Below are 25285 nucleotides of genomic sequence, written 5' to 3'. Positions count from 1 at the left end.
ACTCCTTTTTAATATATAAAATCATCTTATTTCTTGAATTCCAGAGTCAAAGCTTCACATGGTTTTAATCATAAAATACTGAAGTTACCCAGAAGAACAGAAGCAGCAAAGCTACTGCCTCGAAGTAGCTTTCCCAGCCTATACAGTCGTATTTCTGCTTTTCTATTATGTACATCCAGCATTTCTGTATTTGACTAAGTAATCCTTGCCAATGATGTTTACACGTTCATTTCCCAGAAAATTATTAAAGTTAAAAGTTTAGTCATAGCAGCAATTACATTCTCCTTGCTTTCAATAAAGTGAACTGAAGTGGTTATAAGAACATATTAACAGCAATAAAATGAGAGCTAACGCATAACACTTTCTTCAGTAATTTTGGCAGTAGAACTCTAAGGAGTGTTAGGCTGTACAAATTTGAAATTATCAAACAGTATCAGTACAATAATCTCTATTTATGTGCTTGATTTCAAGGCTTTGTATTTCTCCTTCAGACTACTTTATAGTACCTTAGGCATTATTTCAACATCACTTGGTGCAAACTGGATGCTAACATATTGCTCCTGGGTCTTGATATGTAGATGCTGATTTTTAGTCCATCATTAATTATATCTGCTGATCTGGGAAAGAAGTATTATGTTATCTCACAAAATTTGTTCAGCTTTAATTGTCACTGAATTAAATATTAAAGCAAGGGAATCATTTTTCATAAATCCAACACTACTAACAGCAGTTACTCTAATTGTCTTTTTACATAACAAGAAGAAAATTTCATTGCAAAAGCAATTAAATCTCCCCCCTATGTTTACAAATCAAACATTGTAGAACTGACTGAGAATTAAATTGGCTAAAATTCAGTAAATACAAAATGAATCTGGGCTATTTTCATTGTCTGTGCTAAGCAAAATGCAAAAGCAAATAAGCAGAGGCAACTGCAAAAAGGCAAGGATGTTCTTCTTCCCAGTATACCTTCTGATGCCCAGTTACTTAAAAGTTGGAATCTACTGTACAGTTGCAGACTCTTCATATTTATAGAACCACTGAATCACAGAATCATTAAAGTTGGAAAAGATCTCTAAGATAATCTAGTCCAACCATCCATCAACATCGTCCACAAAACACACACAAATACAATATACATACAAACAGCACAGCAATCCTGTATTTTTAGTCACAGGCACCATTAATTATGCGATAATATGTTTCAAGTGTCAAATGCATAAATGTGTGATACTCATTATGTACTTACCTGAAATTCACACTGATGGTATTACCAGCATCAGCAGCAAGGATGGAAAAAGCAAGGCATTACAGCCTTCTGGATGGGCCTGAGGAAGAAAAGCCTTTGAAAATAAGCAGTTCAAAGAGATTATTTTATATTGCAGAGTCTTTCTGCGAAAGCAGTTTAACTAATGAACCCAGTATCACTGCCTTGGTTCCAGGGCCACAGGATGAAAACAAAAGCAGAAATCAACATTATTAGTTACTCACAGCAGGTTACATGAAGAAACAAAAGTCATGTCGAGACCTGTGTTTAATCAGCTTGAGTGGCTAAAGAGAAAAGTCAAAGGCAGTGAAGAGCAAAGTTTATTGAAGACCACTTGACCTAAAGAAGAGCACAGAGAAGGCAAAAAAAGAAACAACCGATTCTCTCTGAGAGGTCCATCTGTATGAGCCTTCAAACCGCAAACACATCCTTGCTAGGATGCACGTGCACAAGCCCCAGGGTACAACAGTCCTTTGGCTACATTAGCAGTGCTCAGCAGAACTGAAGCTGTGGGGAAGCTCAGGTAAGATTTTAGTCACTTGCTTCAATCCGCACTGTCCTGGCTGTACTTTCATCAGTTCCCAAACCACATCTTCTACACATGATTTAGTAATATCTACATGGTCTTTTTAATCCATTCTTCATGTAATAGTATCGTCTTGGTCTTTTCTGTCATGCTGTATATTTATTGCACAAACACCTGGAATAAAGCAGCTGGTGATTTTGCAAAAATGAAGAGATGTAGATTCTTTGCAAGGAGGATCAGAAAGTCCAACTCATTGTCTCATGTACATATCAAGATTGTATTTTACTACTGCAGCTAGACAGCAGCTGGTGAGTGTAAACTTGGCAATGCCTCCTAGCAGACAAAATGATGTTCAAATGGGGAATCCAAGCAGTTTGCCAGGACTCTTGAATTTAGCATTGTGTATGTTTTGGAAAATAACAGCATTTTTCCTATTGTGTAGTTTAGATAAGCTCCTCTCCAACCCCACTGTCCGAGTCAGTTTGCCTTTTCTTTTGTAATTACAAGAGAAAACAGTACATGGTAAAATGGTAGATTTAATTCCTTCTAGACTGTGAAATAGCACATCAAGTATCTGCAATAATTGGTAGTAGACAGTTTATAAAGATCAACCAAGATTTTAGTGCTGCTTCTATGAAAGCCACCAGGGGAAAACAAAATAAACAAACAACCCATGCAAATGATTTTAATGACTCTTTCCTACTAAGTAGAAGTTAGCCTCACACCTGACAAAGTGCTCATTTTGCCTTGGAAGCAAAGATAATGAACAAGACATTGAGTAAAATGAAACACCTGAATGGATTTGAAATATAATGGTTGAAACAGGAAAAGAAAATATTACATTTGGAAAGAAGAAACAGAACGTAAATGTTACTGTGTAAATTTTTGGTTTAGCAGTTCCTATTAAAAAAAAATCCCAAATCCTGATAAAAAGAAAATCAGAGAAAACAATTTAGACAAAGGTTTCATCTAAGGCACAGATATAGCTACATGCATACCAGAATCTTCTTGCCAGTTAGTTACCAATGATAAAAAAGAAATGCACATTGCTGTTTGTCCTTTGTGGGATTCAGTTTCCTGCCTAGAAGACTGTTCTCTGCTTACAGTTGTAAAATATTACATGCAGCTGTACTAAATCACACGGCACAGACCAATGACGTGCACTAGACTGCTGTGTATAACTGAACTGTCTGGTCGTTTTAATCACTGCACCATGTTTTACATAAACATTTTCTTACTTTCTTATTGAGAGTAAATGGAAGATATTTAAAAGCAAGTGGAGCACGAAAACAGAGACTCCTCTAGACACATTTCCATTAGCTAATTATTCCTACTTTCCTGTTAGTTTTTCCTATCTCTCAACTAGTCACATTTTGTTTAATTTCCCAGTGCAAAACGGACAGAGCATGTACAATTTTATTTGGAATACTCATAATATACAAGTAACACGCATGTGTTGCATTTAAGAGTGCAATCTCTTCATATTCTCTTAACGCTCCTAATATTTGCTGAAGTAATTCCCACAAGTTCTCAACTTTGTATGTTTTTATTCTATTCCTGCTATTGCCAGAAGTCATAACCAGCTTCCAATGTGACATCAGGTGGTCAGACTGTGATCTCCCTCAGCAAAACCAGCACATATCTATGGAAGATGTGGCAGATTCTTTACTCTAAAAGCCAATGGGTGGCAAAACAGTAGACTAGCAAAGAGAGTATTAGAATTCTATCAAAGGAATAGGGAAATCAACACTGGCATTTTACTGAAATACCACATTACTGTAGACTAAAAACAATTTCAAAACACTCTTTGGCTCTTTTACACTTCCAGGCCTTCAGCAAGTTCTCAATTAAATCACCTTTATCTAATGTTTATGGGAAAGTAATATGGATCAATTTCTTCCTTCCAGCTATTCAAACAAGACTACCTAATTCATATAATTCATCTATTCAACTGCAAGAGATTATTTAACTAAAACTTTTCCTCTATGAGTGACTTTTGTGTTTCAGATCCCCTCCCTTTCCTTCCTCTTTTCTGATTTGTTCTCTAATTGTTTCACTCACTGAAAATTTCTTGCAAGAAATGTCATACTTAATATGTTATGCATTTGAGGAGATAATTCAGATGGTTTGTTTTACACTGTGTGGTCATGTTTAATATGACCTCACAAAGAACTCTCTTATCTTGCACAAAGAGCTCTCAGATTTTGGACTTCCCATTTGTTCAACTGAAGATTTCTGTGGTTTGAAAAGCTGGACGGAAACAACCAAGCAGAAGTAAGTTAAATTATGCAAGAAAAGTTTGCTTCCACTGTAAAGGAATCCAAGCTACAAAGAAAAAACCATGAGGTTTCCTGTGAAGAGTCTGCCTTCCTGCAGCAACCAAAGGCATTTTAGATCTAACAGATGAAAAAATCAATAATCTACTCTTGAAAATCTGGCACTTAGTTCCAATCAACCCTCTTATGCCACCACAGCTAGAACTTACGCGTTTGATTCAAATGCTTAGCAGAAACTTATAAATATTTACAACAGACAGAACAATATTGACACACACCCGAGAGGCAATGACTTTCTCTATGATTTTTGTGTAGAGATGCAGGAGATATGTACTGGTCAGAAATATATAACTGTAATCTTTCCAATCTGAGAAAAAACAAGTCCCTTTCCATTGGAGGGGGTGGGATGGAGGTAAGGGGGGGGAAGGGAAAGAGCAAAGTATTAAATAATGGCAGACAATAATCTAATAATCTAGAATAATCTAATAATCTAAAGAATCATAAGCCACCAAAGTTGGAAAAGACCTCCAAGATCATCCCATCCAACCATCCACCCACCACCAATATTTGCCCCACTAAATCATGTCCCTGAGTACCACATCTAAACGTTTCTTTAACACCTCCAGGGATGGTGGCTCAACCACCTCCCTGGGCAGCCCATTCCAGTGCCTGATCACTCATTCAGAGAAGAAACATTTCCTAAAATCCAACCTGAACCTCCCCTGGTGCAGCTTGAGGCTGTTCCCTCTAGTCCTATCAAAGGAAGATCTAAAACTCAGTAATCATTCTTGTTTTATTGTGCTTACGTATGAGAGAGCTGCTTGTTATATTAGGTTCAAAAGAAGAAAGCAGTACAAGTTTTTGACCTTCAGTGGTCTGGAACCATGCTACTTGTACTACACCTGCCTTTCACCACACCTCTTTCCTCCCACTTGAAAGTTGCTACCTTGAAAGCACTGTATCTTCTAATCATATTTTACTGTTTGTTTAGGGAAAACACGTTATATCTCTTCAACAGAAAACTACTGCTGAAGTGATTCCTAGATAGAAATAACCAGTGAAAAGCGTCACTGTCTCTGTCAGGTCTGATTAAATGGGACTAAGGAGTGACAAAGGAAAAATAAACTTTTTGCTGAACTTTCATTTGTGCGGTATGTTACCTTCTGTAACCACAATTTGCTTTGTCTTCGTGTTTAAATTGCCCAATATTAGTCAGATTCTATTGTTTTTTGCACTTTGATCTGCTTGTCTAAAAATATACTGAGCTATAGAACCTAAATAATTTTCGACCCAGAGAGGAACATACTGTAAAGTTTTGGCAGTAGATCAGAACTTCTTTGCTCCAGTAATATTAAAAAAAAAATAATCCACAATTATTACATTTTTTACAAAACGCCACACAGAAACCACTGAGCCAAGTTGAGAAATGTTAACATGTAATTAGTGTTTACTAAGTCTTTATGACTAGTGAGAAAATGAACAGAATTATGCTTTACAATCCAGTTAATAGTATGCAAAATATTATTCAGTAGTATCTAACACTATTCCAAGAAGATTTTATAAAAACTACTAGAGCTACCAAAAAGCAACAGCCTAGGCATGCCAGTATACGGTCTCCATACAAAACACTTTAAAACAAACAGTAGTATAAACTAGGTATATATAAAGACTTGAAGTTGTCTTAAAGCTCCCATTTAGCAACTATGAAGTCTCGAAACTGAAAAATACTGTCTTCTGGCCGTAATTTATTGCTGAATCTTGAGACATTCCAGGCTGATCTTGGACTGGCTACTAGTGAGAACTAACACTAGCTTATAGGCTTTATTGTCTCTTCTACTGTACACTGGGCATGTCTATATTGTCAATTTCTTCCACAGATTCTTGCCTTTACCTTGCACATTGCACGCATTTGTTCCCTCATTTCTAGGATACCCTTCAAAGTAGGACAAATATGTTTATGCCCATAAAGAATTCTATTCAGTAGGCAGTAGGAGCGAAGATATGCCTTGCTGCACCTCACCAGTTCCGTTCCCAACTATTAATACATCACACCCTGTGATTATCCCTTTTTGCCATATCTGTCCATGCAGAAACACACACCATTCCATTAAGAAAGCACAGATAAGTGGGTGGAAAATTGACCTTTTTGTTATCTTTTGTTTCTTGTGAAGAAATATGAATGGTTACTTGAGGAATCTTTACAAATGTTAAAATGTCTCAGAATCAAAAGTAGGCCAGAAAGAGCCAAAGATCTTCAAAATCCTGCTGTACACCATTCTGAGTTACCATGCTTGAGCAGAAGAACTGGACTGGATGGCATCAAGAGGTCCATTCCAGCCTCAAAAGTTCTGTGATCTGGGCTCTCAAGGCATTATGTTAGTGTAAGATGGACTTTACAGTCTCTCTGGCTGCTTACACTGACAGAGCATAGAACTTTGTATTGCATCTCAATCCCAAATGGAGCTTAGGACTACTTTAAGGGCTAAATTGTGATAACCAATTCTGTAACATGGTAAGCATGGGATAAGCATGGAATGTAAAACATTCTATAAAGGACTGAATGTGCAAAGGCTTGTGGGATAGCAACTCAAAGATAAGCCCAAGAGTGGGTTGTGCCAGATTGTTCTAGGTCAAATCATTAGAATAACAGGCTCTGTGCATGGAGCAGTCCAAAGGTTTACAGACAACCAGTGATAAACAGCATTTAACCAAAACAAGTATAAACCTGGATTTTGGAACAGGTTCGTGTGATGTAAATATGCCAGAACAGAGATAAATGTAAATTTTATCAATAAGTATAATAAAAAGTTCCATCAAATCTTCTCCTATGCCTAAGAAAGTGACTAACGGTCACTTTTTAAAAAACTTTTACTCAGACTACAGAGAACTAAATCAAACACTTTTAAAACAAAACCAACAAACATTGTCTTGTCTGACTGCAGCAGCTGTAAGTATGATCAAATCCTCCTGCTATGCAGATTCATGAAAAGAATTTAGGCACTATTTATAAATATAAAACCAATGAAATTCCCATTGTAGCAACTCATGTTCACAAGAACACTTGATTTATTTTTGTTCTCCTTTCACTCAATATGGTTCAACTGCCTGCTCTCGATGAAACTAAATTGTTTAACTAATAAAAGCAACCGAATTGAGGAGGTTTCCCCAGAAGAGGAACAGAAATTTTTTACTGAAGAGTAACGTAAAACTAACTGATTGAAAAAAAATTCTTAACTGCTTCAAATCTTCAACTAGAAAAGTCTGAGAGGGTCAGACGCACACATCTGCAAGTATTTCATTTTCCATTCCTCACTGCTGCCACACCTCTGTAGAATTACCAGCCTGATCTACTGCTAGGTCACTAACTAGGATTGGCAACGAGCCAAAACATGGAAACACTAACTTTTGTCACTGTCTGAACTGTTACTTATTCCTTTCAAGTGCATATCACTGGTCCCCTAGAAATACCTTCTCAGGTGTATTTGTATCTATCAAAGAAAAGCAACATGTAAAAAAGTACTTTCTAGACTTTCATGTGGACATGGAACTGTTCCTTCCAGACAAGAGCTACAGTGTTCAAGATTATGTGCATGCTTCCTATGTTTCCCACATGAAGAAATGTGATACCTGAGATTTATCACACAAAACCTCTAAAATATTCATGTTTTCTGAACACTCCTCCAGCACTTTCCTGAAAATGTTCGTTAGCTACCAGAAAAGAAGATGGAATCTTCAACACAGCCTTTCTCTTTTCATTCAGGTAAATGTAACTATTCCTTCTATATGAAATTCATTACATGGAAAACTAAGGAATCTCAGATTTCTCATTTTCACTGAGAAAAATTTTGTGGCAAGTTTTTTTTTTTGTGTGTGTGTGTGTGTGTGTGTATGTGTATGTGTGCACGTCTCAATTGATAAGCTTTAAGTAATGACCATAAAGCAAAATTGCAAAATGCTTTGCAAAATGTATTCTGTTGTCAGTTTTGCAGAAGTACAAGGCCTTGTGGCAGTGGAGCTGCTTCCTCTCTTTTCTTGCTAACATGTAGTTTAAACATCGAGTTGAAGATGTCAGCACTGATTTGGAACAATCTCACTCTGTACCAGTGTACTTTCAGCAAGGTATCAGAGCAGATGACTCTGAGTACAGTGTTCTGTATTCTTTCATAGATATCTCTCCTGCTTATTTCAAACCTCCTCACAAAAATTTTAGATGATCTCCTTTTATATACATTGGACATATTTTCCTGCACTGAAGGGATTAGATAGTGAAATGCCATTCTACCACTTTCATATTTTATGTCACTCACATACTGTCTCATATTCAGCATCATCCACTGCAAAACTCAACCATGGCTAATAATGCACGTCCCCTCTCTGATGATATAACTTGTAATCTGGAATCTTCTGAAAGATTTTCCTAAGTGGACTGGAATATGGCAATGAAGGGAAGATACTTTCTCAGAGCAACAAAGTAAGTATTGTGATTTTTTTAAAATAATACATCTTACTATACACTATTGGCACATCAAAATTCCAGGCAGACTTAGCCAGCCCAGATAGGCCACTAGCTCAGATAGTAAGACTGTGGAACCATTGCCAAATGATAATGCACATGCCTACACTAAGCAAGATAAGGACATCAAAGAGGTGATAGATAGTACAGTCTGTGGAGGGACATGTTTAGTGTACAGTTTCTGCAGACTCCAGGCAATCAGAGCATCTATTTTGGCATGAAAAAGTTGGCCATCTGTGCAATTAGCCTTAGGTATTGCATGGTGACTTCCTATAAGAGGAAAACAACAGTTACAGTTGGAGGAGGCACTTTAATATTAAAGTAGTATAAAATTAAGTGCATCTTTAATGACAGACATATTTTTCTTGTAATTTAGCTCAGCAACTTCGCATTTTTTCCTGCACTGTAGATTAAGAGAACTGGAGCAAGAAGTTGGACTCAGTGATCCTCGTGGATCTCTTCCAATTCAGGATATTTTATTGTTCTATGATCTAGTTCTACTATGTGATCATAATGCAACATCACCTTGTCATGGTCAGTCCAACCTATCATTGCCAAGCTGCTGCTTTACCTCTCCCTTTGACCAATTCTATTTTTATTTTATACTTGCACTCATTCCTTTCTTAATTCACTATTTCTAATGTAGCATTATATGTGATGCATTTAAACTCAAATAAAGAAAGTCTTAAAAATATGGGAAAGAGGCTTACACTGATTTACATTTTGAATCATAACAAACAAATAAGCTTACTCTAGATCATGCATGTTCTCACTGCACTGAACATCTTTCCTTGTTCCTTTTCAGTTTATATGGCTGAAGGACCTAGGTAAGTCTGAAAATTTTTCCCCCTGGTAAGCAGGCCATTCCCACTACACTATTTATTGTAATATTATACTGGAGGCAGTATTATCCATTTAGGTATAAAGGCCCTGGAATAAGGATCCCCTTGCATGAAACAGGAATTCTTTATAGTTTCACAACATTCTAATTAAACTTTGGGACTTGCCTACACTCGAGCTTCTCAGCTCTCTTGCTCAAGTAATTTTATACAAGAAAACTGTGGGTTTTTTTTCTGTCTTGAAACTGAAGGACATATTTAGAGATATGCTTTTGTTTATCTTTCCTTTAGTCTACAGTGGATCAAGCCCCCATCAGTCAACGTGTGATTGTTTTCTGTGGCCAGTTCTCCTGTATCATCATTGTAGAAAGTTTAATTACACAAATGAAAATAAACAACATAATCACTTTCTGATTCGGGGAACAATCCATGAAATAAAGCGTTAACTATCAACTCTCAGAATGTCTAAGACTCATAATTGCAAGTGACATAACCTTTATCAAGAAAGCAAAAATCTAAAAAGTCATACAATTCCCCAAAGTATTAGAAAGGCTGTAAGTCTGAGAACATCAATATGGTTCAGTATTGTCCTACTATAACTTGACTGTTCTTAACTAGATTTCCTTTTCTCCTTCGCCATGCAACCTCTTTTTCATTTGTTTTGTTTACATCTCATCATAGCCTTAATGTGTTGCATTATTCATCTGCTTTGACACCACCAGTTAAGGGCATAAATAGCATTTTTGCATACAGCATACCTGTCAGTACTTCCAATCCAGTCCTGAGTGTTAATTCATCATATTTCTGTTGTTCCCATGCCGTCTAGTTTCATTTCCTCTACCATCACAAGTTCCTCCGTTGTGTTGCCAGGCTGCAGTATTAGTATATAAATATTTGATTTCTCACTGACCGCACCCAGTCTCTCAGATGCAGCTCCTTCTGTACCTATACTGTTCCCTATTTTAATTCACATTCATGACTCTTCTTGCCATCCTGCTATCCAGTGATGAGACTCCTTTGTGGTTTTCTTGTATTCTTATTTATCTTACTTTTCATCCTTTTGCTGAGCAAAAAACTATGCCTGGAAAATATACAGGTCTTTCTCCACCTCATTCCCTTGTTTCTTATTTTAAAATTCTTCTGTCTCATTACAATTGCAGAGATTTCTCCAGTTGATTAGATAGAACATGTTTAAAGTAGGTCACCCATTAGCCTTTACCTTTTTACGCAATCAGTAATATAACAGTCAGAAATGTGAGACAGCTGCTTCACACAAGTAGTGAGGTTTCTAAATGGGAAATAAAATAATATGGAGGAAGTAAGGCTACATAGCTCAGGATGTCTACATTATTCAGTTCCAATTCTTGGTCTCATTCACATACTATATATTTTCAGACATTTGCCTGTTCTCATTTTTTACGTCTACTTTAAAACATTTTGTAGTATCATAGATGTATTTCCCTCAGTTTTTTCATCTCTCTTGTGCTTGTATCTCCTTTGCGCCACAGTAAATTCCTCTCCTCCTTTGGCATTCACTTCAGCATTTGTAGATTATTAACATGACTCCCTCTGAGTTACCATTTTACAATTTCCTCTTCAGTCAAATTTTCAATACAGCAATCAATTTTATGCCATGCCTTGCTCTAGAAGTTTCGCAATTGATCAGTAGCTCTTTATGTGACTCACGTAGAATAATAATCTTTCCTTATCAAACAACTATACCAGAGAGAGTCCTTTATGCTGCCATAGCTATGATTTACATAATGATTATTGAGTGAAGTTATAGAACTATACAACTCTTCATGCTGACAGCTAACTGAACCACCACTACTTGATTGTTTCTGCCCACTTCAGTCATGCCTCATACATGCCTGGTACACCTTTCTGGGATAAGGAAACATCTTTTTCTGCAATGTTTCTGTAAGCACATCACAAACTTGCACTACCATGAGTAGGATCACAAATATTGTTAACCACAAAAGAACACAGTGAAAACGGTGCAATATCTTGTTTGAATGAAAAGAACATCTAATATTATTATAGTTTTCTTACTTTGTTTTGTTCAGTTTTTCATATTTTTTTTTCCTCCAACACTTCTACATGGCTGGAAAAATGTAGCAGAAGGAATTTGGTATCAGCAGGAACTGTGAAAGTATAGTGAATCTTGAACAGCTTGTTACTGTGCAACTATCCAAGGGTTCTAAATTTGCCCTTCAAAACTCAGATGTAATATGATTGCAAAGATATGCATTTAGAAGAAATAAATTTGGGCTCTAAGCTTGTTCTTATATGAAATTCCAATAATTATTTTCATGGAGGTTCAAATGCAAATGCTAAGTACCTTAATGAAAAGCATATCACCAACACTGCAAGAAAATTGACTTCAGCAGCACTTGACAAAGGCCATTGGGATTAGAAAAATAGGGTCTGTGAGGCTGCATTAAGCTCCATTGGCAGTGTCGATTTACAGAGAAAACATTCCAAGTTTCTTACTCTCAGAAAGCAGACTACAGATTGCAATTAATTTTTCTTTGCAAGGATGTTGCAAGAAGGAGAATCTCAGAAAGGGTTTCTTTGTCCTTTTCTCACATAGCATTTGATGTAATGAATTTCCTTGTAGTTTTATTACTGTACACCCAGACCTGGAAAGGTAGATCCTAACATACTTACTACGAAGTGTGTAGTCATCAGCTGTGTAAATACAAACGTAGCATTGTTAATTCTTTTCCTATAAACAAGTCCAATTTTTCCCTCATGGACATGAAAGCGGATTTGGAATGTGCCTCCTTGTGAATGTGATGGAAGAGAATTTAAACCCTTCAAGATCTCTCCAAGGGAACAAGGGTAGAGACTTGTGCCTTTTTATCTTTATTTTTTTTCTTTTAAACAAAGAGATAGTCTTCTCACTAATAAATAATAAATGGCATAGTAATTCACTCACCAACCTAGCCTATGGTTCAATGTGAATAATAAAAATGAGTTGTAGAGGGGAAAAGAACAGTTGTGGAAGAGAGAGAAATAAAATTTTAAATTGAGGAATGTATGAGAAGAGGAGGAGAGAAATAAAAGGAAAGGGAAGAAAAGGTAAAATAAAAACTACACAGTGATTTCCCTTTGGGAAGTACGTGCACGTACAAATAACTGAACAACAGGTACCAGAGCAACAGTACTATTATCTATTCAACTCCTCTTTGAGAGCGTACAGCTCCTCCTTGAAATTACTTCAGGCAATTCAGAGGAGGTTTGGGATGATCACAGAAATCCTGAGCAATGTGGAGATGTTCCAAGATCTTTTTTTTTTTTGCCAGCCATTTTGAAACCAAAGCTACCGGAGTGAAATCTGGCTTAGTTTCTCAGCCTGAGTGTTCCAGAGCTCTACAATAATCTTTCATTTTTCTTCCTCCATTCAATCTAACTTACTTTTTCATAAAGAATTTTTAGGTTGTATTTTAAGAAGAATAAAAAGCACTGAAAGTGCCAAACCATAATTAAAAGAGAAGAGAAAAAATTTTATACGAGGCTTAGCTAATAGCTCAAATATCCTCCCTATATCTCTATCTTCTTGAAAGAATGCCAGACAGAGCTCAATTATGTGTCAGTACCGTAGACTGAGAAAAATATTTTATTATGTGTAGGGAGAGGTGAAGAAAGGAAGGAGACACTGGTTGTGTAGGAAATCCCTTCTCCAGAGGAAAGAAAATCCTTAAATAAGTAAGTTTAAAAGCTCTGAGACTGGAAAGAAAACAAACAAATCCAGCACACAGGTCTATATCTAGATTGTTGCTTGGGTTCCGTGTTAGTCTTGTGCAGCTATTTCTTTATATTTCTATTTATTGGTGATTTGGTAGCCTCTATCATTTGTTCTACCTATTAAAGCCATATAACAATAGTTATTTTAAAGGCCTGCTAAATTTTGAACTTATTTTTTTCTGGTATTTTGTTAATGTAATGTTTTGGGGAAAATTCAATTAGAATAGTATGACCGCTTCAAAACACAAAAATAGGATTTGTTTTATTCAAAACTCTGTATTTCTGACACTTCTATTTCAGTTCTCCTTACACCCACACACATTTTTACATGGGAGTGGCTGTTGCATCAGGACCATGCCATATTCCATCCCTAAAACTGTAAGGGTAATAACTGCGTCTCATCTACACCCAGTGGCTCTTTGCAGCTATTATCAAATATTCCACCTCCACAGGGCATGCCCAAACATGGAGATAAGCACAACTTTCCTTCAAACTGCCAAATATGATGTAGCCACACTAATTCAGAGAAATAAAGAAACTATCAGAGTCAAGGAAAGGAGAAGAGCTGATCCATATATCACTGAACTACAAAAAGGATCCTATGAGAAGACCTGGCTGGGAGAGAAACAGACCTAGGTTGATTCAGTATGGGAACAGCCCAGAAAGCTGTTTCCAAAAGGGAAACTGTGTGTAACAGAAGCAATAGAAAGGTTCAGCTTCGTGTTGTAAGAAATATAAACGGCAGCCATGTCTACACTCATACAACTTTTTTCAAGACATTTTTCCTCCTGCCAGGAGGACTTCCACACTGAATGCACAGTAAATGCATTCTGGAAATGTGGCTGCACTATGCTAAAACCTCAATCATCTGTCTCTCCTTCCCTTTTCCCTTAGCGATGGTCTGGACATCAGCATCAGTCCACCACAGATAACTGTCACTGTTAACTGAGACAAAAACTGTGACAATAATAAAGATATTTTTCTAAGAGGCAGCATTTTTGGAGGCTTTAATTTTGGTTTAGAAAACCCAGTAGGGTTGCATAGAACACCTCTTGTTTTTCAGGTTGCAGATTCCAAAATTAGGAAATATCAGGACGCACAGATGTATAATCATAATGCTGTTCTGTTGTATGCATAAGGAGCCGCCCTCACAATTTCACAGTCGTATAATTTCCTCCTTCACCATGCATTATTCAGCATCGAACCAAGGATTGATGAATTAGTTTCACAAAAACAAGGTCACATATCACATTAGTTTTATTGCTCTCATTTTCAATGTTTTAATAAAAATATTTTAGAATTATTTTTTTGTTACTTATATATATTAACTATATGATATATTTTATGAGGGCAGCTCCAAAAGTAACATTTCCTATTTTATGATGTTGCCCACAATGTCAGAGGTGGATAGTGCTGGTATGGTGGTAGAGATTGAACCTTCCTACCAATGTTCTGTTTCATTCTGTTGCTGTATGATCAATGGCAGCAAAGGGGCAGCCTGACAGAAAGGCATCTGACATGGAAGTGCATAAAAAGCAAAGGTGTGCAATTGAGTTCCTCCATGCAGAAAAAATTGTACCCACTAACACAGCGGGTGGTGGATGGTGCAGTGGGTTACAGTGGGTCACCTCCACTGGTACAGGTTGTTACAAGCACGGCATGGAGGCTCTTGTTCATCACCGACAAAAATGCAGATCTAATGGTGACTGTGTTGAAAAATAAGTGTTACGTAGCTGAGAATTTGCTCTATTAAACAGTGTTACAGTGTTTATTGTATCTGTTGTAATTTCCATGGAAATAAATAGGAAGCATTACTTCAGAGTGACCTACGTACATGCAGTCCAAGACTATTTCTCTTCTCTCAGTGTGGCCCAGGCAAGCCAAAAGGTTGGACATCCATGGGCTAAGTGAAAACGAATCCTGTCTCTGCCACATATTGTCTATCTGGATCTGGAGAACTTAAAGCAATTAAAAGAATAATAATAATTCAAGTCTGTACATTAGCTTCTGGATTTCTAAGCTGAACCTTCAGCTCCAGTTAAAAAAAATCTCATTGGCTCACAGTTGCAACTGGAGAGAGAGCTGCTCTTTGTGTGCGTGAAGTTCTGTTTACTCCTACATATTCTACAACATGATTTCCTGCATGTTCCTTTTTTGTCAGAACTGCACATGATGTTAATGAATAGAACTGTACTGTCTCAAGCTCACAAAGTTAACTGTTCTTTTCTAGCCCCATCTATCTCTCCTGGAGGTACTGCAGTTTGCCTTGGGGAGCATTGTAAACACAAATTATCGCTTTCGAAACATTCTGGCACTGCAATCACAAATCACAGAGAAGCACGAGGGATTTCTGTTCATCACAGAGAGCCCCTGAGTGCCACACATAGAATAACAAAATACCAAAAAGACTCTCATTAAGTGCGCACTGTCAATGTCAAGCACTGCGTGAGTCTGGGGTTCTGGGAAGATGAAGAGAAGAAGCAGCATGTGATAGTGAAGAAAGCGTGAAGAAACCACTATAACCACTGTAATCAAACTGCACGCCTATATAATTATCTCCTTTCCCAATTAATTTTAAATGGCTTGATCTAATTATTTCTTATTATACTTAGTGAGGTGCTCAGGAATATCTATTGCTAAGCATAAGAAAACGGCTTTGGGAGGAAGCCAACAAATTAGGAACAAGTAGAGGAAGAGAGCACCGTGGGTTAAAAGTTGAGAATACTCACAGATGACATGAGGTGAAAAACAAAAATCATTCTCCCTAAAACTTCCTGGTTATTTACTAAGTTCACATTTGAGCAGAACAACCTATACCAGCGATACTGGCTGCGTTTTCCACAGTCTCAGTGCTGGCAACCTCACACTGAATGGACACTTTCTTTGGAGCATTTTAGTGTTTCATCAGCAACAAACCTCTTGCCCCTCTCTCATGTATAGTACAGCCTCCTCTCAAAGGGTAGACACCAACAAGTTCTGCCTGTGCCCAGCTGTCTCCAAGTAAGCAGTACAAATTCTGCTGTGATTTTCTCCTCTAAGTTCACTCTGGGGCACTACTTTTGGATGCAGCAGAAGATAACACTGACATTAAAGTAGCAACTTTAATATCTTAGCATCAACTTTTTTTTTTTTCTTTAGACAATTTCTGGGGTTTTTAAAATGTAAACTCCGTAAAAACATTCCTCCTGTATTACTGCAATGACATTCTTATCAGTAAATCCTTTAAATGGTTTTCTGAAACCCCTGGAACTCACTCTGAGAGAATTCCCACTCCTGTCCCACTGAGGAAATTTTTCAATTCCAGTTTCCCATCTCAAACGGGGAATGCCTTGATACAATTAGTGGGAAGCTTAATTTCAGGGAATGACAAGGAGACTGAAACAGCAGATCACATGAGCTAAGAGAGAAAGAGAGAGATCAGCTAGGGCAAGCTCTGCAGACTGCTAAGAACACAACTGCATCTGAGCGCAGATTCAGCCTTTAGTCACTGCAATGCACATTTGATTGCAGCCAGCATCTCTTAAACTGAGAATGCAAATTACACTGAGATGTGAAAACCTTAACTTCTGTAGGTGTTTTATGTGCTTTTCCCCTTGGCTGACACCCGCTATATGAAGGCAAAGCAGTCACGTGACATGCTGCTAATAACCCCCACAAAATAGTTACATTAATGAACTTAATTCAGACATGAAATGATTCAGACATATGCATGCATTCAAGTAAAATCACGAAGGGTATATAAAGAAGTTTTCAAATAATCAAGGAACTATAATAGTAGAGAACCATCCTGAAATATCTTGTCCTTGAGTTAGCAAAATGTGATAAACTAAAGAGGACAAAGGAAAACCTGGCCATCAAAAGTCTCCAAGATACCAGGAAAAAGAACATTTATCTATCCTGCTCAAACAACCCAAGGAAGCTAATCTAATGCAATTTCTAACATACTCTCCAAGTGAGTGTGATTTTATTTTTCTTAATTAAAGGCCTTCACATTTCAAGCTGCCAATCTAGCATTATTCACATGAAACTTAATTAGCATAGAAAAGTGAACATCACTTGAATAAGTTACTATTCAGTTTCCACTGTAGCTACATTTTCTTTTTCACTTCCTGATCCCTGTGTTCCAAGCACCATAAATTTTGCTTCTTAAGGAGCAGAAAGTTTAATTTTGTTGTAAAATATCTGATAGATAATGTTTCTCATGATTTTGCCGTTTCCTTTTGACTGACGTGAAACATTATCTTATGATGTTTGGCTTTCATATCAGATCTACTGAAGCTTCCATCTCAACTTTAAACCTCCCAGGCAAAATGCAAAATAGACCAATTCCTTTGTCCAGTAGTTTTTGGGTTTTCTTTCTGTCCATCATGGTAGTATCTAAAAACTTTTTGTAAGGGACAAAGATTGCTATTTATTTAGCAGTCCATCACCATCAACTGACTAACTACAGACTACATTTAAGGATTAATTTGTCTGTCACTGCAATACAGCAACCAATTGAAAGCATACTGTTTTGACAATTGTTTATTCCAGATGAATGTATGTGAGAATGTAAGGTAGGAGAATGCTGTTACTTGGAATCTGACCAGAGCTGTGGGTTATGCTCTTAGATGCAAAGGAACATTCATAAGCATAGTTGGAGCAAGGTAGTCATCAGCTCTCTGTATGCAGTTGGTTTCATCCTAACTAAAGCCAGTTGCCTGGCCAGAAGGGCCAAAAAGACCAAGATGAATTCTCTCAGAGCAGAGTGCAGAGAATGACAAGAGGTCCCTGCAGAACCTCACTGCTCATTAGGTAACAGATCCCTATTTGTGGGTGGGGATGAGTATGTTTCTATGGCATAAACCTCTCTTTCCAGTCACACCCTGAGCTCTCTCTCCTACCCAGGAAATTAGCCACAAACAGGTTGCTTTGTTGTATTTCTGGTTCTAAGAGTACCTTATTTTGTAATGTGTTAATATAGTTATTGCTAGTTTCTGGTTATTTTTGTAATAATTTTCCCGGAGAAGAGGAAGAGAAGAAAGTATTTCCAAAACAAATACTGAGGGTAAAAACAGAGAAAGGATATAGGAAAAAGAAGTGTCCTTAAGTGATAAAGATCCAAAATGGTTTCTTCCTGCTTCAGAATATTTTAAAGCAAGTTTTGCTTTATGGAAATACACAACCAGCCCCCAAACAGATACATGCACAGATGTTTTGGTACCTGTGTTCCCTGCGCTATTCTTTTCCAGGCTGTTCTTCGTAGATTCGTACATCAATTTTTGGTTGGAGTCATTGGGGTTGGAGTCATAAGGCATGGAGTATTATCTATTTATTGCATTCCTCAGAAGTAAACCCGAGGTGATATTACTCTTCTTCTGCACTTTCAATCAATGCCCAAATCTCATCCAAAAGGAATCAGTCAGTTCCTAGAAAAACAGAATTTCTGATCCATGATTTGAATACAAACTCCTCTGGAGATATTAGGCATAATACATATTAAAAAAAAGTGAATACATTCAGAAATCAAATAGCACACATGCATTGAACATACACTTGGAATGCAGAGGAGACGAGATCTGAGAGAAAAGCCTGATCCTGTGAATCTTTGATTTCAAAAGCTATGGTTGCCAAACAACACGCACGTTTTAATTAGGACCTCGGTGTTTGTATTTTAAGCCTGACATCCGTGCAGTACAGTGCCAGGTATACATGCGCCCTGCTGCAATCACTGCTCTGGTTTGCACAGGTGCCCAGTTCATCTCATTTTGCCTGAAAGCAAACACAGGACTGTGTTAATAAAGATGTTGACTGTGTTCCGAAATAGAGTAAGAGCTTTAAAGACCAACAGTTCCTATGTCAATCTCTCCAGAATCATTTCATTAGAAGTTTAATAACAGTGCTTTATAATTAATCCAAAGCCCCAAATGCTCCTGTTGGGTGTAGTAGGCAAGAGCTGCCTTTGCACGTAGCGAGCTGAGACTTGTTATTTCCTACAGGTTGGTTTTGGTGACCCTGTAGGAGTAGGTTTAATAACTGAGGTGCTGTTAAATCAGTTGCCTCTGCCCGCTGTGATGCTGAGCATGTCTTCTGCTTGGTAGCCATCCACTCATGCCCCAAGAATGTCAGCTGGTATTGTGTAACTTGGTATTCCAGAGACAGTGGAGATACTTTTGGCAACTTAAGTGAAATAATTCAGTGTTTCTAAGTCAGAAAGCCCCAAGCCTGAGAAATCTGGGAAATCCTTGCTGTTCAGTTCCCACCCAGTAACTCTCACTAGCTTCAAGTTCAAGAGCCATTTCACAATTCCTTAGTCTGAGATTTACCAAAAGCAGACAGCTAGAAAAGAAATGTCTCTTGGTAACCCAAGAGACTTTAATAAGTTCCCCTAAAGCACAGAGTGACTATAGTAAATGGAGGGCTTGTTTTGTTGTTTGTTTTTTTGGCAAAATAGATAATATATTTTATATACATATATAAATAAACAGTAAAAGAGAATGTTTTAAACATTCTGTGAAACACTGTGAAACAGTGAACAGATGTTTTAATAAGAGCTTTAATTTTGGCAAACCTACTTCTGTTTGGCCCTGTTTCTTATGTTTTCAAGTGACAACGGATATATCATTCATTGACAGTTAAATCACAGGACAGCATGCAGGCAGGACTTTGTTCAACTTACTCTGAGGGCTTTTTTTTCCTTCCAGTTTGTATCAAGTGACCTCTCCAGACCCAACATTTCATAGAGAAGAAATCCCAGCTCTTCTCTTCAGTAGCGCACACATGAATACACTCTCTCACACAGAAATATTTTTCTATTTTAAACGTTTCCCATAAAACTATACATAAATAGAACAAAGAGGTGCTCCTGATCTTTTCTGGTCACTTTAGGTAAAAAAAAAAACAAAACAAAACAAACACTCTGTTTAAGCATTCAGAAATTCACTGAAAATATCTTGGACCATTTAAGTCTAAACAAAAATACTTTTGAAATAGACAACATGATATCATGTCATATTTTTTTTAAAGACAATTTTTACCTCTACATTTAAATTCTTCTAAAATCTTACAGCCTATGATTTACTATTTGTGATTAAAAAAATTTGCTTCTTTTTCATATAGTCTGTATATCCCAGATAATTGTTTGGACTTTATGAAGTTATCTGTATTGATTCCATGGGTGTTACTGCAAACTAAGCAACTGGGAAAGCACTCTGAGAAAGCGGAATTATCTTTTCCTTAGAGCACATTCTTCAACTTACTATAAGAAAAAAAAAATCAATTACTAGTATGCCATATTTCAGCCCTGCTCAGATAGCATGCAAATGAATAATACTGCATGACATACAGATCAAGTATTCATTAGGGGGTATTCTCCACCTCTTGACAGGCAGACCCCACCAACAGTCATCAGCCTCACATTCTTCAAGCTTACTCATCAGGCACATGTGGAAAAGGCAGCTAACTGACTCAGTGAAAATGATCAGATTTCCAAAAACGATCCCTCTGATGTAATTGAGATGTCTTTAAAAGAACAAATGAGTCATGTTGCTATAGCAGGACAACGTTTCCACGTACTGTGGCTTTGAGGTATAATCATGGAAAACTGTGACCAGGGAATAAATCACACTCGTGTAACTCACACATACAAGCTCTGTTACTATCTCAGCCCAGTTCTACGCAATTCAAGACTTCCTTTGGATTCACCTGTTGTGAACCATCACATAGCATATGACAAATTCTTTTGCTGGCACATATCATATCTCTGGCCATGACTAATTCATGCAGATAACAGACAGAAGAGCCACAGTGTCATTTATCTAATGCCAAACTGAAAAAGGGAATGCCTTCATAGTGTGGCATTAATCATCCAGAAGGCAGCACTTTCACCTTCTCCCACTAAGCACTATGCCTGAAAGGAAGAAAATCAGATATCTATTACCTTTTATTTGCAGGGCAGATCACCTCCACTAACAAACAGTTGGTCCTTCTTTTCTCCAAGTCTCAAACAGACAGTTTACAGATATCCTATGAAGCAACAAAAACAACAAATGGATACATACAATGAACTAGATTCAAAAATAGATTCAGACATACCTCAAGTGCAAAACAGAGAGGATTCCAGGGGTCCCAGCCCAAAGCAGTGATCTTCAACAATCTTGTCTCAATATTTTAATGCCCTGTATAGCTGTGGTTTTGGCATTAAAATGTCTTTGATTTCTGCTCCTGGACATACGCAGAAAGTCCAAATGCAAAACTCACTGAGATCAGAAGAGCTAAAAAGTATGGTCAGATTTCTCATCATTAATGGGAAATGTTGATTACTGTTTATTTAACAACGAACAGTAAATAGAACTTTGTTTTTGACAAGTAATAATTGATAAAGTGTAGACATGCTCTTGAGAACTACTCCTCCAGGACAACCCACCTCCTGGTGGGCTGTATTTGCCTTTCGGTGTTGTAATGTCTGCTCCATTGTGGCTCACTTTTATAAGTATAGGTAAAGATAATTAGATGATTTTTACCTCCTGGGTTACCTGTATTTTTTTGTTGTTGTTTTTTTCGTGGATGTGTGAATCTAAGGCAGAATACAGAAGTGAACTTATATATTCTACTTCTTGAGCAAGACTAAACTTAAGACTTCTTTTTATAAGAATGCATTGTAAATACTCCACCACAGCTAAGAATATAAAAAACCCCTCCAGTTTTATTATCCCTCAAGTCACGACTAAAGTAGAATTCTAATGCCAGGATAAAGGTCAGATTTCAGAATTGCTGTTCTACTGGCCTCTGTCAGTCTGCCTTGAATGACCAGGTTGGCTTCTAATCCAACTCTCTATGCACTGCAAGATGCTTAATATCCACAGGTTCCCTTTTTCATTGGAGAATTCCATCATTAACTTGCAGGATTTTCAGTAACTAACAGTCTAAATGACTCAGAAATCCCAGGGAATTAATTATAAACATAAATACCGGTACTGGTACCAGATATATGGGAGACGGTCCATTAAAAACATGCACCGAAGTCTCTCAGTGTCTTCCTTCTGAAAGAAAAGTGAATGGGATTGTCTTGTTAGGAATCACAGATTCTCAAAATCTTTAAAATACGGTGTTGCAATGCTCAGCATTTCAAAGTAGTTACTTTCTGCAAGGAGATGTGATACATGCATAAAGAGGAACCATTCATGTTCATTCTTTGATTTTGGCAAAACAAAATGGTATCACTAGGTTTCCCCGCCTACCCAAGTTCCCTGTCATTCAAGACTGAGTCCTTTACTTTCAAAAACAGAATTCTTCCATTAAGATCTTTGAAACATATGTCTGGGAGAACAAAACAAAAAAGTCCTTAAAATTATCTTACAAAAGAGAAATTACATTAAGTAACATGTAGACTTGGCAGTTGTCAACTGGTGATAAGTTCTTGTATACAGAACAGTTGATAGTCTACACCACTATCCACAAACACTACAGTTTGATGGCACAATAAAAGAGAAAAACAAAAAAATTAAATCACAATCCAAATAATTTCCGGACAAAATGCTGAAATGAATTTTCTTGCTTTAAATTAAGGGTTGTGATATTTTTGTCCTCTCCTACAAACTAGAGGTTTACCAAGATAAAGTATGGAATGAGTTATGTCTGAATGGGTTTACTTTGAAAAAGCTGTACTTTAAGGATACTATGACCTAAGTTGAAGAGCAAGCTAGCAACACGCAGAAGACATGTACTGGAAAGGAGAAAGAAACTCCTGTGGCAGAAGCATCTATCAAGCCATTAGAAATTGAAAGTTCACTTGTTGAATACAGAATGTGATTCTCAGAGCCAGCTGCACTTAGGGAAATATGACGTTATTCACCTTTGGAAGAAAATTATTAGAGAAATTCCCTAAAGTGGAAAGAAAGCCACGTACCTCCCCAGAACTAATCAGGGGAGTTAGCTACGCAAACAAATTACATTACTTATCAGACTATTTTGGATAATTAAGTCTCATGGGCCAGGGTGTAATCACTGGAAAATTCCCACCCTCTCCCCACCTCTGTGTATGACTTTGAATATATTTCTCATGTGTCTTATTCCTGTTTTACTGTAAGCTCATCAATCATACAACACTACTGAAAACAGGATGTAGAGGTGAATCGTTATCTTCCAGGTTAAACTGTTTGACTGTAAATAAGAGACAAGAGCTCCTGCCCCAGTGAACTTAAATTCTCTGTGCCTGAACACTTTTGCACTCTGAAAATACTGCAAAGATTTCATAAATTAGTTTTATGCTCAAAGGCTGAGAGCCACAGAAGAACCTGGACAACATATTGGTTTAGCCCCATGTGGATGAGGACCATCCACAGTTTTTGATCAGCCTGCAAAGCTGTCACAGAACAGAGGGCAGATTTTGCACCAGGCTTTTACTTAGGCCGTGAATGAGCTGTACCACTGTATAAGGCTGCCAACTTTTTCTTGTGGTCCAGAATTAGGAAAAGAGCTCTTTGAACCTGAAAGGAGCGACAGCTTTGCAGTTCTGGAAACAGACCCAGTAGTCAGACAAGCGTCATAAAAGAAGATACTGGATAGAATTTATAGTAATAACGACAGACCCACATCATGATTAACCACATAGGGAAGGACCTGAAAATGATGTGTCTAACATCAAGATTGAAAAAATAAAATAAAAACTCAGACATACTTATCAAGAAAATTTTCATCCTGACAAGTGAACATGGCTATAAAACCAGTAACAATTGTACAGTATTCACACTACTAAATATATTTTTTCCAATATTTTTTCACAGTATTAAATATTAAATCACTACTAAAACATTTCTGGGAAAAAAAAGTATCCTTAGAAAGAAAGACAAGAATGATGTGAGCAACTGTCATCTGTTCCTTAGCCAAGACATGGCTAAATAAATAAATAAATCTTCTCTCAGCATTAATAACTTTGCAAAAGTGATTTTCTTAAAACTGAGAAAATGATAAACACCATGATCGAAAATGTGCAGCTCGATAGCTCAAAGATATTTCATTTTCTAAGAAAATTCTCATGGCAGAAGTAAGCATCCTAGACATGATGGTCTTGTTTCTATTACTTAAATCAATATTATGCTAAATTTCTGATAAGCTCTACACTATAGTTGCTTATATATTGCAGTAAATAACATTCTTTATGCCTCTCCACTCAAGCAACGTAGCCCCCAGGATGAACAGACTGAATGATCTGCAGGAAGGTCAGTTCAGACTCTGATGGTTCCTTGTGAAGCACAAGCATTCCGCTAAGGGGATGTCCTGATGGGGAAACAGTACTTTTTCTATTGGCAGCTGCCACTGAGTCATCAAGCACAAGTGATGAGATAGAATCTCTTTCCCAATGTCTTGAACATCAGTGATTCAGTGACCATGTAGATAACAGACTCTTCCTTTTAAAAGTTAACCACAAAGCCCAGACAGTATTATTAAAAGAAATAATGTAGCTAGAAACTGTATCTAGGGGTGACTTGTGATGGATCAGCTGCTAGTTAAAAAAAAAAAAAGTTGAAAAGACTTCCCTTCTTTTTATAAGACTGCTTTTGTATGCCACATAAGACAGAAATCCTTACGCATTTTCTACTTAGACCTTTCTGGAGAGGTGGGAGACAATCTGCCTGGAGCACTTCCCAGAGCACAAGTCACTACACAGCCCCTTCCCAATTCACTGCTTATTCTTCTGTTCCAGTGTGACAATCTAGGCTAACTTTCCAGAGCAGTCTTAAAAGCCAGTCACTGTAGTATATTAGACAGCCTTAAGCTACTCATGTTAGTAATTGTACTATGCAGAGAGAGGGAACTTTGCCTCTCTTCTCAGGCAGGACAGAGTAGTTGTAATCTTGGCCTGATATTTCACTTGGAGGAGATTTAAAATTAATCCAGATTTAAAATTAACTCCAGCACCAAAGACCTAATACCCCATGGAAAAAATATCATTATTAAAATGGCCTAAGTGCCAAGGGTAACCATACTTACTGTTGCCATAAGTGAAAGACCGCTCACTTCTATTCAAATCCTTCTGTCTTTCGTACAAAATATAAATCTGAATAGGCAGCACTGGGCTAATAATATAGCTGAGACCTAAAATAAGAGTGGGAATAGAGACTTAGAAATGAGAACAGA

General features: G+C 37.2%; 2 long non-coding RNA genes across 3 annotated transcripts in view; one reads left to right on the top strand and one right to left on the bottom strand.

Moving 5' to 3' along the window:
* LOC116216662 overlaps window positions 1-25273 on the bottom strand; it is a 30453-nt gene extending 5180 nt beyond the window's left edge. Inside the window, exons 1-7 of the long non-coding RNA XR_004159879.1 lie at window positions 25139-25273; window positions 22130-22188; window positions 21087-21172; window positions 18702-18919; window positions 18372-18576; window positions 1247-1325; window positions 507-617 (exon numbers count right to left, since the gene is read on the bottom strand). This is a non-coding gene — a long non-coding RNA (uncharacterized LOC116216662). The remainder of the gene's footprint in view (window positions 1-506; window positions 618-1246; window positions 1326-18371; window positions 18577-18701; window positions 18920-21086; window positions 21173-22129; window positions 22189-25138) is intronic.
* Window positions 1494-9871, top strand: LOC104911070. 2 transcript variants are annotated; one of them, XR_002115094.2, is made up of 5 exons: window positions 1494-1787; window positions 7751-7826; window positions 8392-8537; window positions 9385-9406; window positions 9710-9871. It is a non-coding gene; the product is annotated as an uncharacterized LOC104911070 (long non-coding RNA). The 2 variants fall into 2 exon arrangements; XR_793616.2 differs by lacking the exons at window positions 9385-9406; window positions 9710-9871 and adding an exon at window positions 8956-9375.
* Window positions 25274-25285: the final 12 nt, after the last annotated feature.

This window comes from Meleagris gallopavo, chromosome 5, assembly GCF_000146605.3.
Source record: "Meleagris gallopavo isolate NT-WF06-2002-E0010 breed Aviagen turkey brand Nicholas breeding stock chromosome 5, Turkey_5.1, whole genome shotgun sequence".
Taxonomy (NCBI): Eukaryota; Metazoa; Chordata; class Aves; order Galliformes; family Phasianidae; genus Meleagris; species Meleagris gallopavo.
This window is presented reverse-complemented; position numbering and strand designations above follow the sequence as displayed.